This window comes from Ixodes scapularis, unplaced genomic scaffold, assembly GCF_016920785.2.
Source record: "Ixodes scapularis isolate PalLabHiFi unplaced genomic scaffold, ASM1692078v2 PGA_scaffold10__122_contigs__length_95168666, whole genome shotgun sequence".
Lineage (NCBI taxonomy): Eukaryota > Metazoa > Arthropoda > Arachnida > Ixodida > Ixodidae > Ixodes > Ixodes scapularis.
This window is the reverse complement of record NW_024609836.1, coordinates 607,602-631,571: the sequence shown is the minus strand read 5'-3', so window position 1 is coordinate 631,571 and position 23,970 is coordinate 607,602. Positions and strand designations below refer to the sequence as shown.

Below are 23,970 nucleotides of genomic sequence, written 5' to 3'. Positions count from 1 at the left end.
AATGCACTGGTATTTAGTTACTCTCTCCGTGCCCGCTGCCTTGCCCGAACCCCAATAGATTTGGAAACCGCAAAGAAGGTAGACGCTTAAATATGATTGCAGGGCCCCTTTAAGTCAAGAGGTATGCTACCAGAGGAGTGATTCTCGATAGATGTCAGTTAGAACCAGAAATTCTATAGGCTTGGTGTTTTCCATGACTGCAATTTATGTGGTTGCCACCAGAACTTGTGGAAAGTTCCAGATCTTCAATGGCTAAGGATGTATATCTAACAATTATATTCTGCAGATATTGAACAGGGAATTGCCATTATTACACAAATAATTACAATGCTCCGTGAAGTAATTCCACTAAAGAATAAAACTGAACATACCAACAGCCTCCTGTCAGCAGCTTCCATGAGTCTTGGTAGTTTCAAACCGCAACATGTCCTCTAGAAGTGGAGCATAAATGGCTCTGGTCTGTGCCTGGTCTGGTGCTCTAGCTGTCTGAGGGCCACGAGTCCACAGTCACTTGAGCCTTCGTTTCACCTCTCTATTCTTCTACACGGGCCACAAGCTGTAGTACCAGGCTTGCAGTAGAAAAGAAACTGAAGGTGTTAAAGATGCACTTCTGAAAAGACAAGGCACAAAAAAAACCATCAACTACTTAGCTTGAAAGGTGCTAAAAAAGAAAATCATACAGATTTAATTAGAACAAAACTTTGAAGATTCATCTCAACCACCCAGGTATTGTAAACCTAGACTGATCTTGCAGCACAATAAGCCTCAGTCAAATTGCAGGAACCTCAGTCTGGTTTACAACCTAATAACTCGGCATCTTGCCTCAAAGCCAACTTTCAATTAACAGCTAATACATTAAACCCTGATGATACAGCACCAATAAGAGATGAGCATGGTCATGACAGCCTGCTTGACTTACAGTGTCAAGTTAAGGGTTAATCAATGAAACTATTCTCCTATGCCCTTGAAAACTGTGGTTGAGACAAACGTTACAACCAAAAAGATACTTCAAGTAGCTCTCAGCATGCGCTGTACAAGCAGAAGTGTCAAGGGAAGGTTGAAAGGGCCACAGGAAAGCACTGGCTTCCCAAACCTTAGATCCGCCACCCGAAAAACACCCTACTTTCACAGGGGGGAGGGAGCTAGCCTTGCGGCTACAATTTCAGCTATCTGCTCACGTGATAGGGACAGTATACCCAACCTCGACATCAGATTGGACATAGTCTGAAGGTTCAGTTGACTGACTGCTTACAAAGCAAATTGCACGGACCAGAGGAGCCTGCTTTAGTATGTTGGTCAGCGACTGTGTGCTGAAAAATTAACAAATAGAGAAGAGTCATGCTAATGCAGTGCTTATATCTGTAGTGAGTTTGAAACAAAAAGATTATGCACGTAAAATGCTTTCAACAGGCTTGTGAATGTGCATTAAAAATTTGCATAAAGATGTTGGCCTGAACTAGGTTTCGGTCGGTGCTGCTTCGATTGCTCACAACTGATCTCATTCCAGGGGTAGTGATTAACAGAAATAAAACAGGCACAAAGGCTGTTTCACACACTTGCGACTGCTTCTGGCTGGAGAGGTTAAAAGACTGGCTTTAAACCTCTATAAATGCTTATGACTGCCGTGCCGGTTGTAGGCAGTTGCAAGTGTGTGAACCATGCCTGCTTTCTTCTGCAGTAATACACTGCACAAGGAAACTTATTGTATGTTTCTATAGTTGCAACACAAGAATGCGGTGAGACTGGAGTATTCAAGTTCTAGTGCGGTGAATCACAGTTTGCTCTTCTATTTAGGCCTGCAAGAATGATGTCCTGGGAAAAATAACAACATCAAGCCTATACAAACAAAAACACCTACCTGCTTCCAATCATACTTTGAAAAGACCTTGTTTTTTAAGGCATGGCCAATAAAAGAAAAAGCTGATGGCCATAGAGAATCTTCTGTCACAGAAATAACACTACATACTGCCATATATGTCAGGATAGACCATATCCCAAATTAACCATGCACAAAAGAGAATGCTGAGAATGTATGAACATACACTGCATGTGCTGGTGTCTGCAAGTGAATCTGTTCAAAGGTAAAAATCTAAAATAAATAGCACATTGCACACACATTCCTCGAAACCCTATTTTAGTTTTTTGCCTCGAATCCTTTATGCAGAGAAGGCAAGCGTGTGCAGCATGTGTACCTACGTTTCCAGCATTCCCCTTGGTGCTTGGGTAATTAGCAAAAAGTCTATTGCTGAAGTTGTGTCAAATGTGTGTCCAAGCAACACACTGTGGTCGTTGCAGACATCGTGGTTGCAACGAATGCTGTCAAAGCTACAGCTCCTGATGCAAATTTCTGGAAGGGCCATTAGAGGTAAGCACACATGTCAAAAAGTCGGTGAGGGGGGGGGGGGGGGGGGCAACTTACCGGTGAAATTCCGCTGCCTCAAAGAATCATGACCACCTGTGACATCTTTGGGCGATAGTAGCTCCTGGGGTGCTATTAGAAAATAAGATGGATTGTTAGGTACAAATCTTCTAATACTCAGAATTTAAAAAATAACTATCAATTGAGTACAGAACCCTCAGATGCATCTGCTATATAAATGCTTGTGCAGCGAGAGCACATTCGAAAAATGCGACCTCCTGCTGAAAATAACAATGTATGTATGCTTTACATGCAGCATTTCTTTGCAGAGCTGGTGGTTGCATATTATCACTGTTCTTGAACATCCACTTCTATGGTGCACAACCATGTGTTCTATGTTGAAAGAGAACACAGGGCTCTGCAAAGAGAACACATGGCTCTCAAACCAATAAGTGTTTTCACGACATTGTCATACCTACAAGTGTTCATTCTGTTTGTTTGTTTTTTCCTGTGTTTATCTCTGAGACATATGATAGTTATCTCTTCGCTGTTTTTGTAGCTCGCTTTGTCAAGAAGATGAAAGAGAATACCTTGTCAAGCAAACAACTGTTGGCTTTTTGTCTGCCTCCCAGCATTTGTACTTGTACAGGTGCAAATAAAATGATTAATTGATTGATTGAACTAACACAAAACGGAAGTGCAACAATCTAATTCATTCCCTATAATCAAACAACAGAATTCACGTTCGAAAACAATACAGGTGCCTTCACTAAGGGAAGAGAAAGGTAAAATGTAGGCTTCAAAAAGCAAACATATTGTAGCCAATAGCGTCATGTCACTTGACACTCAGCAGACTACTTCCCGCTGCATATGCTTAGCTGTTGGCATAGGCACATAGCCCCCTGCTTCTCTCATTCACCGTCCTCTCCCCCCTCCCTCTTTGTGTCATACCCTCATGGAGCTTTGGGAAGCAACTTGAAGCCAATATATATTTTGTTGCAAGTTAAAAGCCTGGGTCATCTGTATTATATTTTATGTCCATCTTTGGCTTGCCCAGTTTTCTCGCTAGACTGGGCAGGCGACAATCAAATGCAGGCGCACTTACTGCTCCCTCTCTTAAATCTAGGCTCTCTCCGTCATCTCCGCCGGCATGTTGTCGTTAGCGCTCCGAACGCCTCTATCGGCATGCCACAACGGCTTCTCCGCGTGCAATGCGGTAAAGCTGCTTCCCAGATAAGGAGCGGAGAGCAGACGACGGCCTTTCCCGCATCTTCTACTGCCTGTTTTGGGTGCCTTCTTGGTCGTGACAGTAAAGTGCGGCGGTCTGAGGCTTAGAACCAGTTGCACCAATGCAGCTTAACGCAAATCAGAGCTTAGCAGGGAACCTAAGCCGAGTTTTGGTTTTGTTCTGTTGCACCAAAATCACTTATTGCTAAACCTAGCACTAAACCATGCCTATCGTGAGCGCTCAACATCGGGTACTTTACTTGGTTGTTTCTTAATCCTGGATTTAAAACATGTCGGCTGGTTTGTGGCGGTCTACACGGTGGACGAAATTGGTTGTACAAAGTGTTTTAGTCTACAGCAGCGTGAGAGCCTCAACAGAATGACCTTCGATTGCGACAGATGCAAAATATTATGTGAAGTGTTTATCGACCCGTTTTCAAGTTGACTTTCCACTCTCAGTGTGTGTTAGCCCTAACCAGGGAAGGTATGCAGATGTGGGGCTCACGCACGGCTCACGTCCATCTTCCCATTGGTTTTTATTTCAGCGTGCTTATTCGTATGCAGTTATTTGCGCATATCTGTAACGTATTGCTATTTACAACCTTGTTTATCTTAGAGCGCAGCTCTTAGGCGCCCGTTTCCGGCTTGAGTGGAGTCGGCGTAACCGCACGGTGCATTATGGGACACTACCCGTGATGCAATGCGCAGGGAGGAGGATGAGGGGGAGGGAAGGAAGGAGGAGGAGGGGGAAGAGAAGGAAAGAGGGGGGAGAGAGGAGCTTGAAGGATGAGGTGAGGGGGAGGTGAAGGAGGATGAGGAGGAGGGGAGGAGTAGCAAGGGGGATGAGTGGGTGAGGAGGAGCAGGGAGAGGGGATATACCCTCCCCTCAGTACCCTTCCCTCGTCTTCTTTAAGAGCTGTGCTCTAATTCGGCGTTACAGGGTGTTGTAAACGTCAGATTTTTACTTTCAACGCATTTCCTTTTTTCCAATCGGCGCGTTGAATAGCGGCAGTGCACGATCTCGGCGATCAGCCGATTGTAGCCCCATTCTTCCGTTCTCATTAAATTGCGGTGAACAACGCATTTAGACAATAATGCAACGAAAAGGTTTTTTTTTTTTGTGTTGGGACAATTTTTAAGAGAAGTTTCTTTGTCTCCCGAGTAAAGTCTTAGCTTCGGAAAACTGTGTCGTTCTACAGTCGAAACTTATCTGGTGACCGCACTTTGTAGCGGCGACAAGAAATCATAACGACTAAGATGCGAGATTTGCTCAGCACTGTATTAGGGCAGGTTGTGGCGGGTGGTGCGAAGAGATGACTGTTCTCATAGACACAATGTGATGACCTAGCGTGAGTTTTCATACTTCAAAGACCGCCACCGCCTTACGTTCAACTAGGGAGACAGGCAGTGTACTGTGCCACAGCTCACACGCCATGCCCCTCTGGGTACAGATGTTACAACATGTTCTGCAGTACCGTAGAAGCTAATAATCGTTCAGTAATTGTATTTGCACTTCTATATATTTAAATTGTTGTCAAAATTGAATACAATATTTACTTTTATTTTTGGGGTGCACTTTGTTGCAATGCACATAAGTTGTGAGGTGAAGTAGGCATCATGAAAATACCCAGTATTTCTGTTTTCTGGCTGCACTTCCAAATTTTTTATACAAATATGTATGGTTAAATTATCCTTGGCAAGCAACTGGACCCCAGCCCTAGACTCAAGCCTTGCTTATTCCAGCATCTGCTCATCTAATTTCTTAAGGAAATAATTCAGGTACTATCAAAAACATGAAAGGCTTATGAAGGCTGATCGGGAATCTGAATGGTTTAGTTTGGAAAATCATGTAGGTCATAAATGACCTAAGCTTAATGTGATAATCCTAGTGTTGGTTTTCATGATTGAGATCTGAGGCAGAGCAGGTGAAATAGAAAAGAAACTTTGTACAATGTCTAGGTCTAAGGCACAGCTTGTATTTGTTTGCTAAAAGACAGAACTAACAGACACTTAGAAAAACCCTCAACACCTAGGCATAGAAATTGGAACAGCATAATAGAACCAGAGGAATGAAATGCACGACTGCCACAGAAAGATGGAACTTTACCAATCTGGGGAAACTGTCATGTATCCGCTGGTGGCCAAGAGATGGCGTCACCGGGCACACGCGCTTATCCCGCGCTTTTCAAGAGCACGGACCTGGGGCACGGGACGGATGCTCGGGCATTGCAATTCCAGGCGCCATTAAAAGCACATCTGGACGCTCCTCGGTGTCGTGGCTTGAGCTTCGCCCGGGATACATTACATTTTGGCGACGAGTCGGTCAACATACAAGAACTACAGCGGGAACAATGACCACCCAAGGCAAGCTGGAAGAATTCAACCTGACAGCTTGGACATCCTGGGCCGATCGTTTTGGTTTCTACTGCGAGGCAAACGACATAGCTGAGCCTTCAAAGACGAGGGCTCTACTGCTTACGCTTCGCGGAGCACAGACATACGAAGTAGTGCGAGCACTCGTTGCACCGAGGACACCAGGAAGCGTCCCTTTCGACGAACTCATGGCGATGCTGCAGATGCACTTCGACCCCCGGCCGTCAGATCTCTTCAGCAGAACGAAGTTCCAGCGGAGAGACCAGCAGCCCGGGGAGTCCATTGCAACCTACGCGGCAGCTCTAAAGAAGTTAGCCGCTGACTGCAATTTCGGGATACTGGCGACACAGATGGCTGCGCCATCGCTCAGCTCCATCGGCGTTGCTTCGGCCGCTACTGGAACGACCGCCGACCCCGCCAGCGCGGACGCCCCTGGAACTGCGGTCACCGTGAGTCCACCAGTACCCAACCCTACCATGCTGCCTCTGGACGTAATGCTCAGGGATCGGTTCGTGTGTGGCATAATGGATGAGCACCTACAGCAACGTCTCTTTGCGGAAACCAACCTAACGTTTCAAAAAGCATACGACATGGCTGTGAGGACAGAAGGTGCGGCACAACATCAAAGGGACATGAAAGCCCAAAAATCGGAAATTTACGCAGTTAAAAAAGCACAATTACCTCCTGCGCACCTGGAACAGAAGGAGAAAAGACAGTCAGAACCACTGACATGTTACCGATGCCTAGAACAGCATTCGGCCTTCTCGTGCCGGTCCCGAAATGCACGATGTAACTTCTGCCACAAGAAGGGGCGTGTCGAAAAGGCTTGTTTCAAGAAGTCAAGAGTGCATCACCAATCGCAGACGACACACCACGTGGAACAACACGAGGAAACTCTGCAATCTGATGATGATCTTTCGGACACGTCATGGAACCTGCACGACCTGAATGCAGTACGAGCATCCAGCACGCTGCCAAAGTTCATGGTCACCCTGAAGATCAACAACCGCGAGCTGGAATTGGAGGTCGACTCGGGAGGTGCTTGCTCAATCATTAGCGAAGCCACGTATCGTCGGCTGTGGCCCAAGAACCCTCCAACGTTGAACCAGGACGGGCTGACCCTTCATACTTGGTCAGGCGAGGGTTTACAAGTCCTTGGAACGGCGAACGTGCATGTCAGACATAAATCTAAAGACTACATCTTGCCATTGGTCGTCACCCGAGGAACAGGCTGCAGTCTTCTGGGAAGAAACTGGTTTCCAGACCTCAAGATTCGGGTCAGTGGAATTCACCATCTAGGAACCAAGGACAGCGTTGCGAATATTTTGAAGGCTCATGAGGATGTTTTTGACGCCAACATCAGGGGACATAGTGGTCCACCAGTAAACCTGGAACTAAAAGAGGGCGCTACTCCTCATTTCATGAAATCACGACCCGTGCCGTTTGCACTACGTCCGGCGGTAGAGGCCGAGTTGAAAAGTCTCGAGAGCCAAGGTATTTTAGAACCAACACAGCATTCCGAGTGGGCTACACCTGTGGTGGTGGTCCGGAAGAAAGACGGGACCATTCGACTATGCGGTGACTATCGAAGTACAGTAAACAAGGAGGCGAAAACAACCGTGTATCCTATGCCAACAATTCCAGAAATCCTAACCAATTTGCAAGGAGGATTGGTATTTTCTACTCTAGACCTCACGCAAGCGTATCAGCAGCTACGGTTGACAAGAGATACAGCTGATGTGTTAACCATTAACACTATAAAAGGCCTATACAGAGTCAAGAGGATGCCGTTTGGTATCGCCGCGGCACCAGCGATTTTCCAGCGATTCATGGAAACAGTACTTGCTGGAATTCCGGGGATCGGGGTATACCTAGATGACGTGATCATCAGCGGTGCGACCGCAGCCGAACACCTTACTCGACTGGACACAGTACTGACGCGACTCGCTCAGGCTGGACTTCGACTCAAGAGATGTAAGTGTCGTTTTGCAGTTGAACGAGTAGAATACCTCGGCCACACCATTGATGCTGCTGGAATACACCCGACAGATGAAAAACTGAAAGCCATCAAGGAAATGCCCGAGCCAACATGCAGAACAACGCTACAATCGTTTCTGGGACTTTTAGCCTTTTACGACCGGTTTTTGGCAAACCGGGCAACAATTGCAAAGGACCTGTATGCACTGCTGGAGAAGGATGTCCCTTGGACATGGCAAGAACAGCATCGGCAAGCTTTTCGACAGTTAAAGCATGCCATCGCACAGCGAACTGTTCTCGCGCATTACGACGAGAACAAAAGCCTGATTGTGTCAGGTGACGCATCACCCTACGGCGTGGGAGCGGTATTAGCTCAGCTCGATGACGATGGCAACGAAGCTCCAATCGTTTTCACCTCGAGAACGCTCGGCAAAGCCGAAAAGAATTACTCACAGTTGGATCGTGAGGGGCTGGCAATTGTTTTCGCCATGGACCGTTTTCATCGCTACGTCGCGGGACGTCACGTGACGATTACAACAGACCATCAACCGCTGTTGGGGATTATGGGCCAAAAATCTCCAGTACCAACTGTGCTTTCGCCACGGATGACACGCTGGTGTGTTAAGTTGACCGCTTACGATTATAATATGATCTACAGGGCAGGAAAACAGAATCAAAACGCCGATGCCTTAAGCAGACTGCCATTGCCGGAAACTGACGACGAGCAACATCCTCCAGGCGATGTCTTGATGTTGGAAGCGCTCACGAAACCTCCCATGACTGCAACAGAACTGGCGGGCAACACAGCAAAGGATTCCATACTTGCTAAAGTGTTCCAAGCGGTCAAACATGGCGAAGTGAGAAAGCTAGACGGTGATCGCTTCGTCGCATACAAGCTCAAGGCAGCAGAATTGTCAATTCACCGTGGTTGTCTCATCTGGGGATCGCGCGTGGTAATTCCCGCGTCAATGAGATCCGAGGCCATAGCACTTCTACATGCGGGGCACCGGGGCATCGTTGCCATGAAAGCATACGCTCGGAGCTACTTGTGGTGGCCCGGGATCGACAAAGAGATTGAACTCTGTGTAGCTCAATGTGACACGTGCCAAGTGAACCAGAGAGCAGTACCAAAGGCAGAAAACCTAACCTGGGAAAGACCTACTGCACCATGGGACACCATCCATCTAGATTTTGCCGGGCCGATCGAGGGGCAGGTCTACCTTATAATTGTTGACGCGTATTCCAAATGGCTAGAAGTTCGCGCAGTTCGGAATATGGCGTCATCTACGGTTATTTCAGAACTGCGCAGCGTGTTTGCAACCTTTGGCATACCACGGAAAGTAATGTCCGACAACGGGACCGCCTTTGTATCGGAAGAAATTAAGAGCTTTTACTCCTCCAACGGCATCGCAGCGGTCACCAGTGCCCCTTATCACCCTGCAACTAACGGCCAAGCTGAACGAATGGTCCAGCAGTTAAAGAAGGCGTTGGCGAAGGGCGGAAAGGGCACGTTGGACTGTACGTTGGCACGCTTTTTATACAAGCAACACACTACCGTACACACAGCGACGGGAAAAACTCCCGCGTGGATGCTACTTGGCCGAGAGTTGCCGTCTCCGCTCGAGAGACTCCTCCACGGACCCAACTATGAACCCACGAGTTCGACAGTCCCGGAAACATTTTTGGTGGGACAAGCAGTGTGGATTCGCAAGTTTCCAAGTGGACGCACATGGATGGCGGGTACCATCACTAGACGCCTGGGCCCTCGATCGTGGATGATCGACACCGATCAGGGGCAGACACGGCGACATATGGAACATATACGACCTAGAAGTTCCACGCCACCGCGCAGAACGACTACTACACCTTCACCTGTGTGGGACTTGGCCATGGAGCCTTGCGAGGTGTCAATCACCCCTCAAGGGCCGGCTACTGCTCCTACACAACCTACAGGACCTTCATGTTCCACCCAGCCGATCATACGCACCAGCACTCGCGTGCGACGGCCGCCAGAAAGGTTCGGGTTCTCAGCCAAGTGAGGGGGAAGTGTCATGTATCCGCTGGTGGCCAAGAGATGGCGTCACCGGGCACACGCGCTTATCCCGCGCTTTTCAAGAGCACGGACCTGGGGCACGGGACGGATGCTCGGGCATTGCAATTCCAGGCGCCATTAAAAGCACATCTGGACGCTCCTCGGTGTCGTGGCTTGAGCTTCGCCCGGGATACATTACAGAAACTTTACGTAACACTGACTATTTAAAATAAGTGAGAAACCAGACCGTAATGCAGCTTGCTTTTTGAACTAACCTAAAATTAACTATCTTCAATTTTATGAGCTAACAGAATAATGACCGATGCAGCACAAAGAAAGTCAGAAGGTCAAGTTATAAGGTTACATGTAAAGACCCCAAGTTAGCAGTCATGCTGCATATGGTAAGTTTTCTTTCTGCAGTGCAGACACAAACAGTCTAATTTCATAGCTGACTGATTCATCACTCTCTGAAGGCTAACAACCTATTTAATTTTGACTTTTATGACCATAATAAGGTCAAAGTAGGAAAGTTTTAACCTACACAAAGATATACCAGGTGTTTCTTTCAAAACTTAACAGATTTGTTTAAAAAGCCGTGAAAGTTACACTTATGCGGTTTGTGCAGATGAGTTATACAGCCAGGGGGATAGAGTATTGGGGCTAATTGTAACGATCAGTCAGCTAATTATCTAAAATTCGTTAATTAACTTTTTAAATAATTAAAAATCGACACATAGTTCCAATTAGAAACTTGCTAAGCGCCATTGAAAACCACTAAATCAACTCTTTTTAGAACATAAAGCATGGGCAGCATTTTACGTCATTCTAATGAAGCGCTCAATTTGGATGTGTTTCTAGGTTTCGCTTACTTATCCGAGCACTCTCCGCGCCCGCAATCCTGTCCCCTCCCCTCCCCTCCCTCCCTCCCTCTTCCCCCTCCTCCTCCTCCTCCTCCTCCCCCGGTAGTCGCGGCGCAAAGCCACTCCCTCGCTTACCTTGTAGCATAGAGGGAAGTTGGGCGCAACTGTGTTGCACGTCTCAGCCACTGTCGAGCAGGACCGTGGGCGCAGAGATGCACTGCAATAACAAATCGAAACCTAGAAACGCGTCCAAATTGAGCGTTTTCATGGAATGCTGTAATATACAGCCCCTGCGTTACATCTTTCGAAAAAGAGTTGATATAGTGGCCTTAGGTGACGCTGAACAAGTTTCTAATTGGAACCACATGTCTATTTTCATTTATTAAGAAGTTAATTAATGAATTTTACTTAATTAGCCAACTGATCGTTACAATTAGCCCCCTATACTATGTTCCCTTGGCCGTATACCTCACCTGCGCAAAACCGCTTTGATGTAACTTTCATTTTTTAAAACAAAGCCACAAAGAGTGTCTTGGTGTAAATGCTATATGTATTCCGTTACTAAGATTGGCACATGAAGTAAACTAAACAATGAATAAGTATGGTTGGAGCCAGAATGCAGACGTTACGAAGGATCCATGTCGTACGAGGGTGATTAAAAACTTATTTCACTTTGGTCAACTTACACCTTCTGTTGGCTGCACTGTCTTATCGGCACTTTTCATACAAGGTTGCTGTATCTCCAGTCACTGCTGTGCAGGCTTGAATCTGTTAAATCAGTTCAGTTGGGACTGAGGTGGTAGGAAGAATGGCTGTCCCATGCTTAATTTGTAGAAGTGAATCAGTCACCGTTCTCGTGATATGAAGGGGTGTCCAGTAATTCCATATATATGAATATACCGATATCCATAAAAAAAAACTTTGTGCACAGTATTATGGAAATGTAAATGTTTTCTCGCAAAGAAATGCGTTTGAATGGATACAGAAGTTCTATGAAGAATGCACGAGTGGCAGTCATAAAGGAGCCAATGCCCATCCATTTCGACGACTGAGAATGACGCTGAGACACTTCCGCGAGAGGTGTTGAGACACTTCTGCAAGGCAATGGGGGATCTCCAGAGGAAACTCAAATGCTGAAGATAATCAGAGTATTGTCGTCGTCCCCATATCATAGTCAATCATTGGTCTTGAATGGTGCTATTATATTCGAGTTCTCTATTTTGTGACCACACTTGCCTCCAGATGGCTCCAACGTACTGAGAACTACCCCGGGATAGTCGTCAGCCTCCGATTGAAGTCAATAATTGGTCTTGAATGGTGCTATGACAACAAAGTTTCCTTTCTGGTGAGCCAACTTGCCTCCAGACATCTCTGCAATGATGAAAACTACCTCGGAATGGTCGTAGTCCTCCTATTGTAGCCAATAATTGGTCTTAGACGGTGCTATGACAACGAAGTTTCCTTTCCGGTGAGCCAACCTGCCTCCAGACGTCTCTGAAATGATGAAAACTACCTCGGAATGGTCGTCGCCCTTCAATTGTAGACAATAATTGGTCTTAGATGGTGCTATGACAACAAAGTTCCCTTTCCGGTGAGCCAACCTGCCTCCAGACGTCTCTGAAATGATGAAAACTACCTCGGAATGGTCGTCGCCCTTCAATTGTAGACAATAATTGGTCTTAGATGGTGCTATGACAACAAAGTTCCCTTTCCGGTGAGCCAACCTGCCTCCAGACGTCTCTGAAATGATGAAAACTACCTCGGAATGGTCGTCGTCCTCCAATTGTAGCCAATAATTGGTCTTGAACGGTGCTATGACAACGAATTTTGCTATCTGGTGAGCCAACTTGCCTCCAGACGTCTCTAAAGTGCTGAAAACTACCACTGGATGGTCGCTGTCCTTAAAATGTAAACTGAACTTTGAAAAAAAAAAATGTGGTCGTTAAAATTAATAAAAATCATTTGAAAATTTTGTAATCCTGACTTGTTGCAAAGGGACAGATGCTTAAGGAACTACATCATGTAAAATTTACTGAAAGGACAGATATAAGGCCACTGCCATTCTGATTTCAAATGCAGCACTGATAATAGGCACATTCAAGTCCCACTAAGTTTGTGCTTAGGTCTTGCACTTAGGTGTTTGCTGCTCCAAAACAGTGTTTTGGAGCAGCAAATGTGGCCTTTGGAGCGGCCAAGATAGTGTGTTTTGGAGCAGCAAAAGTGGCTTTTGGAGCAGCGAAAACAGTGTTTCGGAGCAGAAAAAGTGACTTTTGGAGCACACATTCTTAGAAAAATAAATATTTGTTTTAAATGCTGGACAAACGAAGGGCACTTTGTGTTGTGTTGTGATGCGACGTGTTTGGGCGGAATTCGCTGCTTGTGTTTTTGCTGCTGAGACATCCCACAAGTATACAGTGCTGTGAGCGTTGCCAAGCAATTCTGAAAAAAAAAAAAAAACAAAAAAAAAACACTTGCTTTCGTTTTACTGGTTTTCAATGTGGCAGATCTTTATAAAAAGTAAGCAAACGTAAGACATTAGATTGCAAGCGTCCTGGATGGTGCCTCTCGTGCAATCATGTTCACATGCACGTGAGGGCAACTTCGGCAGGCTTGCACCTAGACGTGCTTCGTCGCATGAGCAGAGACAACGGCTGTTCGACCGAAACCGAAACCATGCCACTCCGCTTTGTTGCCAACTGGTTCCCAAAATAATATACATGTACAAAATGTAACTGTCCAGCATACGACAATAAACAGTCCAGCGGTGCGTGCTTGCCAGGCCGGTGGGCGAGGTACAAGCTAAACACACAAAAAAAAAAGGACCTGAGCGTATCGATGCAAGACATTGCGAGCCAGGGTCAAGAAGTTTTTGGAGCGCTTTGTGCAACGACTGAACTCGAGACAAACAAGCGTGCCGTGCAGGTTCAGCGTGCAGGCACTGCCTTCTTTGCTTTAGGTCACTTCTCATCATCAACATTCTTTCGCGGCAGATTTTTCACATACCGGGGTCTTTCTCGGGAGAAAGCCCACCGAGAGAAACCTAGGTAATTATTATTTCGACACAGCAGTCATTGAGTTAAAGAGGGATTTTTATAGCAGCGTATGATTTAAACAAGAGCAGGAATGTCGATGCGTTTCAGTTTAGAAAGCATTATATCTGCAGCAAAGTGGGGACGGCAACACACGACGTCGCGCGACGAGAGTTACTTTGTGAGCTTTGTGAGCACAAAGTAACTCTTGCCACGTAAAAACGTGGTTTTGTTTCACAGCATGACGGCAAGTCTGGAACCCGACACACTAACGTCGGAGTGTCCGCGCACACGGCCGCGTCTATCACTAAAAAATTAAAAAAAAGAAAAAAAGACGCGAGATGAGATTCCCGAGACGACGAGAGTGCGAAACGCGAGATGGCGGGAAAAATCATGCAAGACCGCATAGACGATTGATGCAGGGTACTTTGTGTCGGGCAGTGTCTTGTGCCACCTAGCCAACGCATGCTCAATTACGGTTCTCAGTTTAGTTTCGTTTTTGAAAGGCGACCAAGATTGGTCCTTTTGCGCAGGTTTGGCACAGATTAGCCATATTTTGGCGAAATGTAGCAGGATGTAGCAGAGTTAGCCCCTTGGCGCAGAGTTTGGCACAATTGGTGCAGCAATCACATCACTGATGTTGGCAGCGCCAATTCCACAGAAATATTAGTAGTTGCACGGTGTTTAATTGGGGGAAGACCTGTGTTTCGGAATTAGTTCAATTTGAAACAAATGCATAATCGTAAACATATAATTAAAACAGTGCAAACGAGCACAAAGACAAGTAAAAGAAGGCACAGAGACACAGCGCTGACTCACGACTTGCTCTCTTTTTCGTCTTCTTAAAACAAATCAACATAAAAAGACGTGAGTCAGCGCTCTATCTGTGTCCCTTCTTCTAATTGTCCTTGTGTTCGTTTCCGCTGTTTTAATTATGTTTTTTTATACACCATCGACTAGCTCACCTCAAAACATTACTGCAAATGCAAAAAATTCACCTTTCTTTTTCCTCCTTTTTTTTTTTTTCGAGATTGATTAGTGCTAAGTGGCGCATTTGGGTAAAGATTGAACTGTACTCGCGCTCCGGGGACCTGTAAAAAGGCATGAAAGCAGGAAATAAGCAATCCTATTTTTTCTTCAGTATTTTCTTTTTCTTCTTTCTGTTAAACAAATTATTATTATTTGCAAAAAAAAAAACAAAAAAAAACAGGAAGCTTTGCTACAGTTAGCGCATTAACATTGTGTGGTGCTTAGCTGGTGGGGTCAGTAATGTGGAAACGGACGGCGAGCAAACAATTTTCAAGGCGCAATAGCCGCCCCCCTCAAGCACACACACACACACAGATGTCCCAAACTTCCGCTGCCGCCGCGCCCGAAACCCACAACTTTTAACAGCCATCACATCTATCGTTGTCTACTCACAAACGCACAAATCATTCTTTAAAAAAAAAAAAAGAAAAGCTACAGTAACAAATGGCCAGGGACTTTTCAGGCATTCCCCCATCTAGTAGTGTTAAAAGTGTTCAGAAGACGTGTATTGTCTTGTGTTGAGATGATGAGGGCAGTGGCATAGGAAAGGGAAGGGTCTTTTTTTAATAATATTGTTTACTGGAAATGACTGATTTTCCTGCCCCCCCCCCCCCCCCCACACCCTTTTCCTATGCCACCGCATCTAAGCACAAGACAATACAGGGAAAAAATTGTGCACTGCTCTAGTTTTTTTTCTTTCGTCAATAAAAATATTTAACCCTAAAAAAAAAAATTATCGCCAGAACCTTTTTTTTTTTTTTGAGGGGGGGGGGGGGGGGTGTTGATGTGAGTGGGATGTCCCCGAGTGTTGGAGTGGGTAAAATATTACGAAGTGTCTAGTGTTACGTCCAACGTAACCCAAGTTAAGTCCAAATCTCCGCCTTTCCCAGGTTCACGGGGGAGAGAGAGGAGGGCGGGGGGGGTTAGGTATACGTGTTTCAGTGCTCCGACAGGACATAATGCTAGCCACAGTGAAAATATTAATAAAAAAGTCCCCCCCCCCCCCCCCGCCACAAACACATACATACACATTGATCACCTGCGTCCAATCCCCGAGGCGTGAGCACCATTTACTCTCAAGTGCACCACCCAAGGCTAACTATTTCTTTCAATAAAAGCAAAAATATTTGCTTGAAATTAATCTAATTCTGAAACTAGGACCGCCAATATTCCCACTGACTCGTCGAGGCTGCATAAAAGCCGATGTCATTCCCAACACAAAATTGAGAACTTCTACACCACTGCGTTCATAGTTTCCCGCGACAAAATCGCGCCACACGCGGAGTGCAGGTAAATAAGATCCAACAGACTCAACAGCTTCGTGCTAACGAGCGTCCGCGCCTCCGCACGCAATCCGCACTCGGAGTGCGGATAAGAATCCAGCACAAACCGCACTCGGAGTGCGGATAAGAATCCAAAATTATTCGCACTCGGAGTGCAGATTAGAATCCACCACGGGGCGCGTTAAGTCCATGCTCCGGAGCGCGAGAGTTTGATGCTCCTTTCACTAAACGGACAGGAGTTCCACCGGAGACCGACACTCGAGCGCGCTCTTCGTGCACCGAAAATTTCTCGTAGCGCGAGTGACTTCTTTGCGCTCCATGACGTCACGTAAACAAACAAGATGGCTGCGCTGCTTTTGAGACCGTCGAGTCGAGAGGCGTAGCCGGAGCGCTGCCCCTTTTCAGTTGATCAGTGCTTAATCCAGCAGGTAAAAACGATTTGATTTGGAAGCTAAGACAGCAATTAGCGTTCCGAAAAAGGTTTGTTCGTGCATCTCGCATGAAAAAGAAATTCGTCTGTCAAACGGTAGCGTGCCGGTAGCACAGCGACAGAAAAGTTGCAGAGATGAGGAGATTCCGACCACGCTTTTCCTTTTATAATGCTTAGCCCAACGAATAAAGATACTTCGATTTGAAAGCCAAAACATCAGCGAGCGTTGAGGAAAAGGTTTGCTCGTGCGTCTTGCCTGAAAACGAATTGATCTCTCGGACGAAGTGCTGATAGCTCGGCGACAGAACAGTTGTGATGAAAGGACAGTCAGACCGCTGCCCTGCTTAGAATGCTTAGCCCAGCCGCAGCGAATAATTATACATAGATTTAGTGATGGGACGAATCTTTATCCGAATCGAGATTCGGAGCCAAATCTGAAGATTCGGAAATATTCGGAAAAGTAGCCGAATCTGAAGCGATTCGGAAAAGTTCGGAAATATTCAAAGCGTTGCCATGGTTGCCAGATCACGTTGATGAGTGTTTCAACTTTTCGTGATACTAAATTCACTAAATTCTACAAAGTGCACAAAATAATGTTGTAATATAATATCATAGTAATTAATAAAATGCTCCGCTTTGTTTATAATATTTTGGATGTTTGTCGAGAATGGAAACCAGGCATCGCGGGAACATTGGTTTCGGTTCCGGATTACGACCAAAATAGGCATGCTTGGTGCACGTGGAAATACAAGCATACAAGCGCATGTTTTCATCGCCCGAGTGGCCCGGGCGGTTCGGCGACAGTCGGTTGTGGACCAGGGACCTCCGACGTTGTCGGCGGGGCCATGGCAGTGACAACCGCGGCTGCCCTTCCAGCGAAACGCAAGCACGAAAAGTTCCTCGTGGATCTCGTCAGGCTGGGCGTGGCTAGAGCACTACATAGCTCCTACGGAGCAGAGTAGCGCAATCCTTTGAACCTCGTGATTTGCCGACAACATGGCCGACAGAGCGGCTCGGCGCGAGTCACGTGGTACTCAGGGCTCCAGGAGGCGGCCCGCCCTATGGGAGAATACATGGAGATCGACTCAACACGGCTGATTAAAAAATGAACGGCGAGTTCACACTTTTCAAAACTAGTCTGTCGTGAAGTTAGTAAAGCACTAAACATTTTATCAAAGTTTTAATAATATCGGATGCGTGTGCAAATTTTGAGAAGGCAATTTCCAAGGCAATGGCGTTTGAAGCAGACGATTTTTGCTCGCAGCGGAGATGAGCTTTTCGGTTTGGCCGGAGCGGGTCACGTGAATGGTGTGACGTCGCCGTGTCGTCTGCTGCATGATGCCGCTCAGGCAATTTTTTCAAAAAAGTCACGTCCTTGCGGGGCACAAAACTTAGCGAAAATTATTCTAAAATGTTCCATTATTATGTCAAAAACGATTGCCATTCCGAACATCCCCACAATACTGAAGAAACAATGATTTTCTCACGTTCTCCATGCATTTCTGACCGCAGTTGGAACCTTCGGGCGTTCGCCGCTAGTCGCCGAGAGGCGGCGTTCTAGATTGCGCTACTCTGCTCCGAAGGAGCATATCACTCCGTGCGGGAACTGTAGGGGGCGCTTTGAAAAACGCGCGCAGCGCCGCTAGCGGAGGAGCTGGCGTTCGACCGTGAGGCGCGTTCAGCAGCCTGCGGCGCCTTTTCGCATGCCAAGCTGTGGCGGCGGAAGCGCGCACGGACGAAACTTTTGCTTTTTGAGCCGATACGTTGAGGGTGACGTTGCATGGGTGCTGGGGCAGACCTAAGAAGGGCATTTAGCTGTTCTCCTCTTCTTATATATTGAGTTTTAGTCGTTATTAGGGGTAATTTCTCTAGTTGCGGCCAAAAAAGGAGTTGGAGCAATTTTCTGAAAAGCAAGAGGGCCGCCACCATAATTGCTTTGAGTGGGAAGTTTATTTCGCTCGTCGCTGTAAACGTAGGACTGCTGGAACGATGATATTGGAGGCGAGTGAGATGTACACTAAGTTTGTGCACGAAGTGTGCCAAGTTTCATTAAGACGGCAGGTGTGAAAGTTGTTTCTAACGAATAAAGAAATAAAGCTGTACGGTATATCCAATATTAGACCCAAAATGTTGTGTTATAGCGGGCTGTGCAAAGTGCAGATTTGGGCACACAGGTGCCTGGACTTGACAGTAACATGACACAGCACTTATTATATAAAAAAAAAAAAGGTGGCATAGGGAAACCAGGTGAAAATTTGGTTTGGGCGGCGTAACTCAATGGGAACCGGTTTTGACCATGAAAAGGCTGTCAAGAGAATACCACTGGTCGGGGGAGGTGGAGACTTTAGAGGTAGGAAGGGACTAGTGGACTTTACTTCCAATTGAAACAACTTTACGAAAGGTGGTTCCAAAGTCGAGAAAACAAAGTTGTCGGCCAACACACGGTTTGGCCGCCAAGGACTTTTGCGGTCAGCTGTTGTGTAATAACCTATTGTGCGAGGTGCTGATTTTCGGCCCAGAGGTACTTTGACATGACCGTCACTTGGCACAACACTTATTATAACAAAAATAGTTGGCATAGCGAAACGAGGTGGAAATTTAGTTTGGGCGGCGTAACTAAATGGGAACTGGCTTTGACCGTCAAAGGCTGTCAGAAAATACCACTCATCGTGGGAGGTGCACACTTTACAGGTAGGAAGGGACCAGTGGACGGTACTTGCAGTTCGAACGACTTTGCGATAGGTGGCTCTAAAGCCGAGAAAAAAAATTGTTGTCTACAGAACTCGGGGTGTCAGTGTTTCCACATCCAAAAGGAGGCTGATCAAGAAAGAAAGCACACCACATAAACTTCCACACTCAAACACCAATTCTCCAGTGATTCCGAGTTTCATGGTTGTTTTCTTTAGATTTATATTTGTCACTTTTTTTACCGTTCGAATCTTTCTTCATGAAGTACAGATTGCGTGCCATATTTGTCCGGAATTATCATCGACTCGTACGATGGGGACGAAATTTCTTTGGAGGGCATTCCTCCAACGAAATTGGCACTGCATACCCGCGAGTGTGGGATGGCATTTCAGTTCGTCCCATCGGCGCTGACACATGTAGGCGTTACTGGTACGAAAATAAACGCAGAGCGCAAAGCGGCAGTGTAGAATATGTCAGCCGTGTCGACACAGTTGCAGACATGATCGGGACATCAAATTTCTCGCGTCGTATGGCACGGCTCCATCGTTGTCGCTGTCCCACAAAACATCGGCGAGGTGAAAAACTGTGAAACTTAGTCTCCACGAGATACGACGCATAACTATTGAAGCACTAAATGACGCAGCACAGGCTGCGTCATTAAGCTGTGAACCCAGCGCGGAAAAGCGCAACAGCACCACTCCGGCTTCAACGCGTACCAACGTACGCGGCGTGGTTTCGGTTTCGTTTTCTCTGGGGTGCTCACTGCCTACCTTCGGTACCGGCCGCGCGGCGGCGCGCCAGTCGCGTCGCACGGAGTGTGGCCGCCCCAGCCCGGCGGGATTCAGCGGACGTGCAGCCGGTGCAGCGGCGGGTCGACGGAGCGAGCTGATGTTTACGTGAAGATCAAGTTCTCGTACTCCGGGGTTACCAGAGACGTCGACCGCGCTCGTCCGAGGTTCGCAGCAGTCCCCCCCCCACAAGAGATTGATGCCGTACGTGCAGCTCGGCAGGAACACATCTCGTGCCCATAATTACGGTCATAGTAGCACCAGTAGCACACACCACACATATCTAAGTATGTTCGATTCGATTATCTTTAACGTGTGTCCACTGCGGTATTGTTATCAAAACACGGGAAACAATCTAAAAGTCCTTGCGCCATACTATGTACGGCGGAAGGAGTATTTGTACCTTTCTAGTTAATGATATCTTAATTAGTGTTTGTTCCTGAACAATAAAGTTGCGTTAGACACCCCTATGTTGTTTCTTTTTCATCAAATAAAGTTCAAGTATACAATACTTGCTGCCGAGACGGAGAAACGACAGTGTGACGTTTTTCTTCGCCGGTGCCGTACGCGGTCGAAGCTGGGACGAGCAACACTTTTCATCGCTCTCGCGTCTTACGCAGCTAGCTCTAGAAAAGGAGACGAATCATTTCTTTGCCTGAATATATTTATTGCGCGTTGCGCCACATTATGTATAATACACAGCATTTCGCTACATTTTACCGATCCCCTCGAAACCGCACAGAAACCAAAACCGTGCATTTGTTAGGCCTACGCCAACCACACCGATCAGCTCAGCTGGACCTGGGCGCGTGCCAGGATTTAGAATGACAGTACAGTACATAACGTAAGTTGAAGTAAGCAAGACGAAATCTGGAACACAACTGACCGCATTCGCGAGGTTTACGACAAGGTTCATAGTGCCGTCTGCAACCAGCGACGAACCTGACGAATCTCCGAATCTGCCAAATATTCGTCGCGGGAAGTTCGGAAATTTCCGAATCCGACCGAATCCGAATCTCCAGTGATTCGTCCCATCACTACTTAGATTGGAAAGCCGAAACACCAGTTAGCGTTGCGGGAAAGGTTTGCTCCATGCATACCGCCTAAAAACGAATTGACGTGCAATTGAACAACGGTGCGCCGGTATCGGCGTGCTTCCGTCTCGCTGCGAGACGGAACCGACGGAACCAGGGAATCTGACAAATTTGAGGGTTTCCTGCGTCGACGAGCCGGTTCAAGAATGTTTTCTTTAATTGAAATCGTAACAGCATGCATGGTCAATAGGGAGTATTCACTGGACGCCATATTTGAGGGCGATGTTTAGAGCGCATGATTGATTGATTGATTGAAACGTTTATTTGAAAGCCCACGCCTCTGGCTTGTGGGCCTCGTGTGGCGTGGGGGAAGGGGAAAAGGGAGCTAGCGATGACTATGGATCAGATGTACCGTCCGATCCCGGAAGACCGGAGGTAGGAGATGAGGGATGAAAAGACGGCTGTTCTATCCGCGGGTTCTGAGGACCTCGGGTGGGCCCATTCCCATAGGGTCTTCGGTCGAAGGGAAGGAGGCAGGTTGTTGATCGCCGCCGCCCGTTCGTTTGACGTCTCTGGACAGAACCATACAAGGTGGTCACAAGTCGCGGGGACACCGCAGTGGGAACATCTTGGGTCAGGTCCCGTGTCCTCCTGGTCTGTTGGCCTGTGGAATTTGGCAAGCCAAACGGGAGTTAGCATAGTGCGAGTTTGAAGTCTGTGCAGGGCCACTCGTTCCCATCTTGGAAGCCCTCGAGGGATCGGATGGGGGTTAGCAGGGAGGAGCGCAGCAAGTCGCGCTTTCCGGGCATTTCTTTCTTCTTTTTTGATCTCATAGAGGTCGAAGACTTCTTTGCTTGAAACATCTCGTTGAACGGGCGAAGGGACCGGGCCTTGTGAGGGCTGAATACTTGCTTTTAGCAGTGCCCTCGCGGCCCCGTCCGCCCGCTCGTTCCCCGGAATGTTGGCGTGGCCAGGGATCCACGCGATGGTGATCTTCTGTTTAGCCCCGGCGAGGCGAACCAGTTCCCGGATGTGCGCAACCGTAACGTTGCACGTGCTCGACTGCCCAAGTGCGCGCACTGCCTCTTGGGAGTCTGTGTATATGCGGGTTTCACTGATTTCTGGGCGTGGCATGGTCGTGGCCGTTTCCACTGCGAACAAAATCGCCAGAAGTTCTGCCATGCAGGTGCTTCGTGTACGTGAGGTAAGCTGGTTGCTCGTCTCGTTGCGAGTAGGTGAGTGCCATGCTACTGCAGTTCGGCCGCTATCGTCCCTCGCTGCATCCGTGTAGAAGACTTCTACGTGTTTGAGGAACTGGCTGATTTCCTTGTTATGAATGGCCGCTTGCGATCAGGTCCTTCGTGACTTGGAAGGGGTTTGACAGGGGTGACTGCCTCCGCGTTCCAAGGTGGAGTTGGTGTCGGCATGAGCGGGCCGTTGATGAGGTGGGCGCGACCACTGGACGTGAGTATGATTCGACCGTGAGGAGTGCGAGACAGCCGTTGAGCTTGGCTCACCCGCATCTCATCGGCGATATCACGGATAGTATTCATTTGAGCGATGCTCTCGAGTTGGTCTACCTGCGTGAAGCGGGGAAGTCCAGTGACAACTCGCATGGCTGCTCGTAACATGGTGGTGAGTGCAGCTTCTTGTTTCTTGGTGAGACGAAGATAATTAAGTCCGTACACCACCTTAGAGATCAGGATGGTACGGACGAGGCGTCGAAGGAGGTCGTCCTGTGCACCCCATATGCCTTGTTTGAGATGGCCTTGAGTAAGTTTAGGCCTTCTTTCCACTGCGACTTCACCCGCCGGAGCCATGTGATAGCGCCGCCTTTGCGGTCGAATGTGACGCCTAGAATTTTGATAGAGTCGGTCTGGGTAATAGGGACTCCATCCACCTGCAGTTGAATGTCTGTACGGGCTCTCCGGCGTCGGCCGGGAATGACCATATAAGTGGTCTTCTCCTTTGATAATTCGAGGCCTGATTGGAGGGCGAAGGTCGTGACGATGTTCAGCGCTTTCTGCATATAGAGTTGTTGGCTTTCCGCGCCACCTGCCGTCGTCCATAGGGTGACGTCGTCCGCATAGATTGTAAAGCGAATTTGCGGGACGGCTTCGAGAGCGAGAGCCAGGTTCACCATAGCGAGGTTAAAAAGAAGCGGCGACAGGACCGCCCCCTGGGGAACTCCAATGTTGTTGGTTCTCCACTGGCTTTTGGTTTGACCGATGGACACCTGAAATGTTCGGTCTTGGAGAAATGTTTTGATAAAGTTTAGGAGGCGGCCCTTAATACCTCGCCTCTTTGCTGCATTCACAACGGTGCTGTGTGGTATGGAATCGAATGCTTTGCGTAAGTCGATGGCCACAAGCGTACGCGGTTGGCTTTTGAAGAGCCGGCGCTCGTACAGGTCATGGTAAAGCATGAGTAGGCTGTCCTGTGTCGAGAGTTGAGAACGGAAGCCCGTTTGCATCGGATGAAAGGCCCCAGTCGACTCGAGGATCCAGGACAAACGAGCATTGACCATCCGCTCTAGAACTTTGCACAGGTTTGACGTCAAGGAGATTGGTCGAAGGTTGGCCACCATGTTGGGAGCCTTTCCAGGCTTGGGAATAGGGATCACTGTAGATCTCTTCCATTCGGAAGGTAGCTCACCCTCCTCCCAGATGGCGTTGAAGATGTCAAGAAGCTCCTTCATGGCGTCCGACGGAAGGTTCCGGAGCGCGGAGATAGTAACGAGGTCCGGGCCAGGTGCCGACTTGGCTCGCGCTGTCGCGAGAGCGTCCTGGAGCTCGGCGAGCGTGAAGAAAGCGTCCGCCGGGTGTTCATTTTGTATGGGCTGCCGGACGTAGACATCTGCT

General features: G+C 47.6%; 1 long non-coding RNA gene across 1 annotated transcript; it reads right to left on the bottom strand.

Moving 5' to 3' along the window:
- Positions 1-527: 527 nt before the first annotated feature.
- On the bottom strand, positions 528-11,601 carry LOC115310933. The gene is made up of 4 exons (XR_005718028.2): positions 11,515-11,601; positions 10,964-11,045; positions 2,420-2,491; positions 528-610 (listed from the first exon to the last, which is right to left on the bottom strand). It is a non-coding gene; the product is annotated as an uncharacterized LOC115310933 (long non-coding RNA).
- Between the last annotated feature and the right edge of the window lie 12,369 nt (positions 11,602-23,970).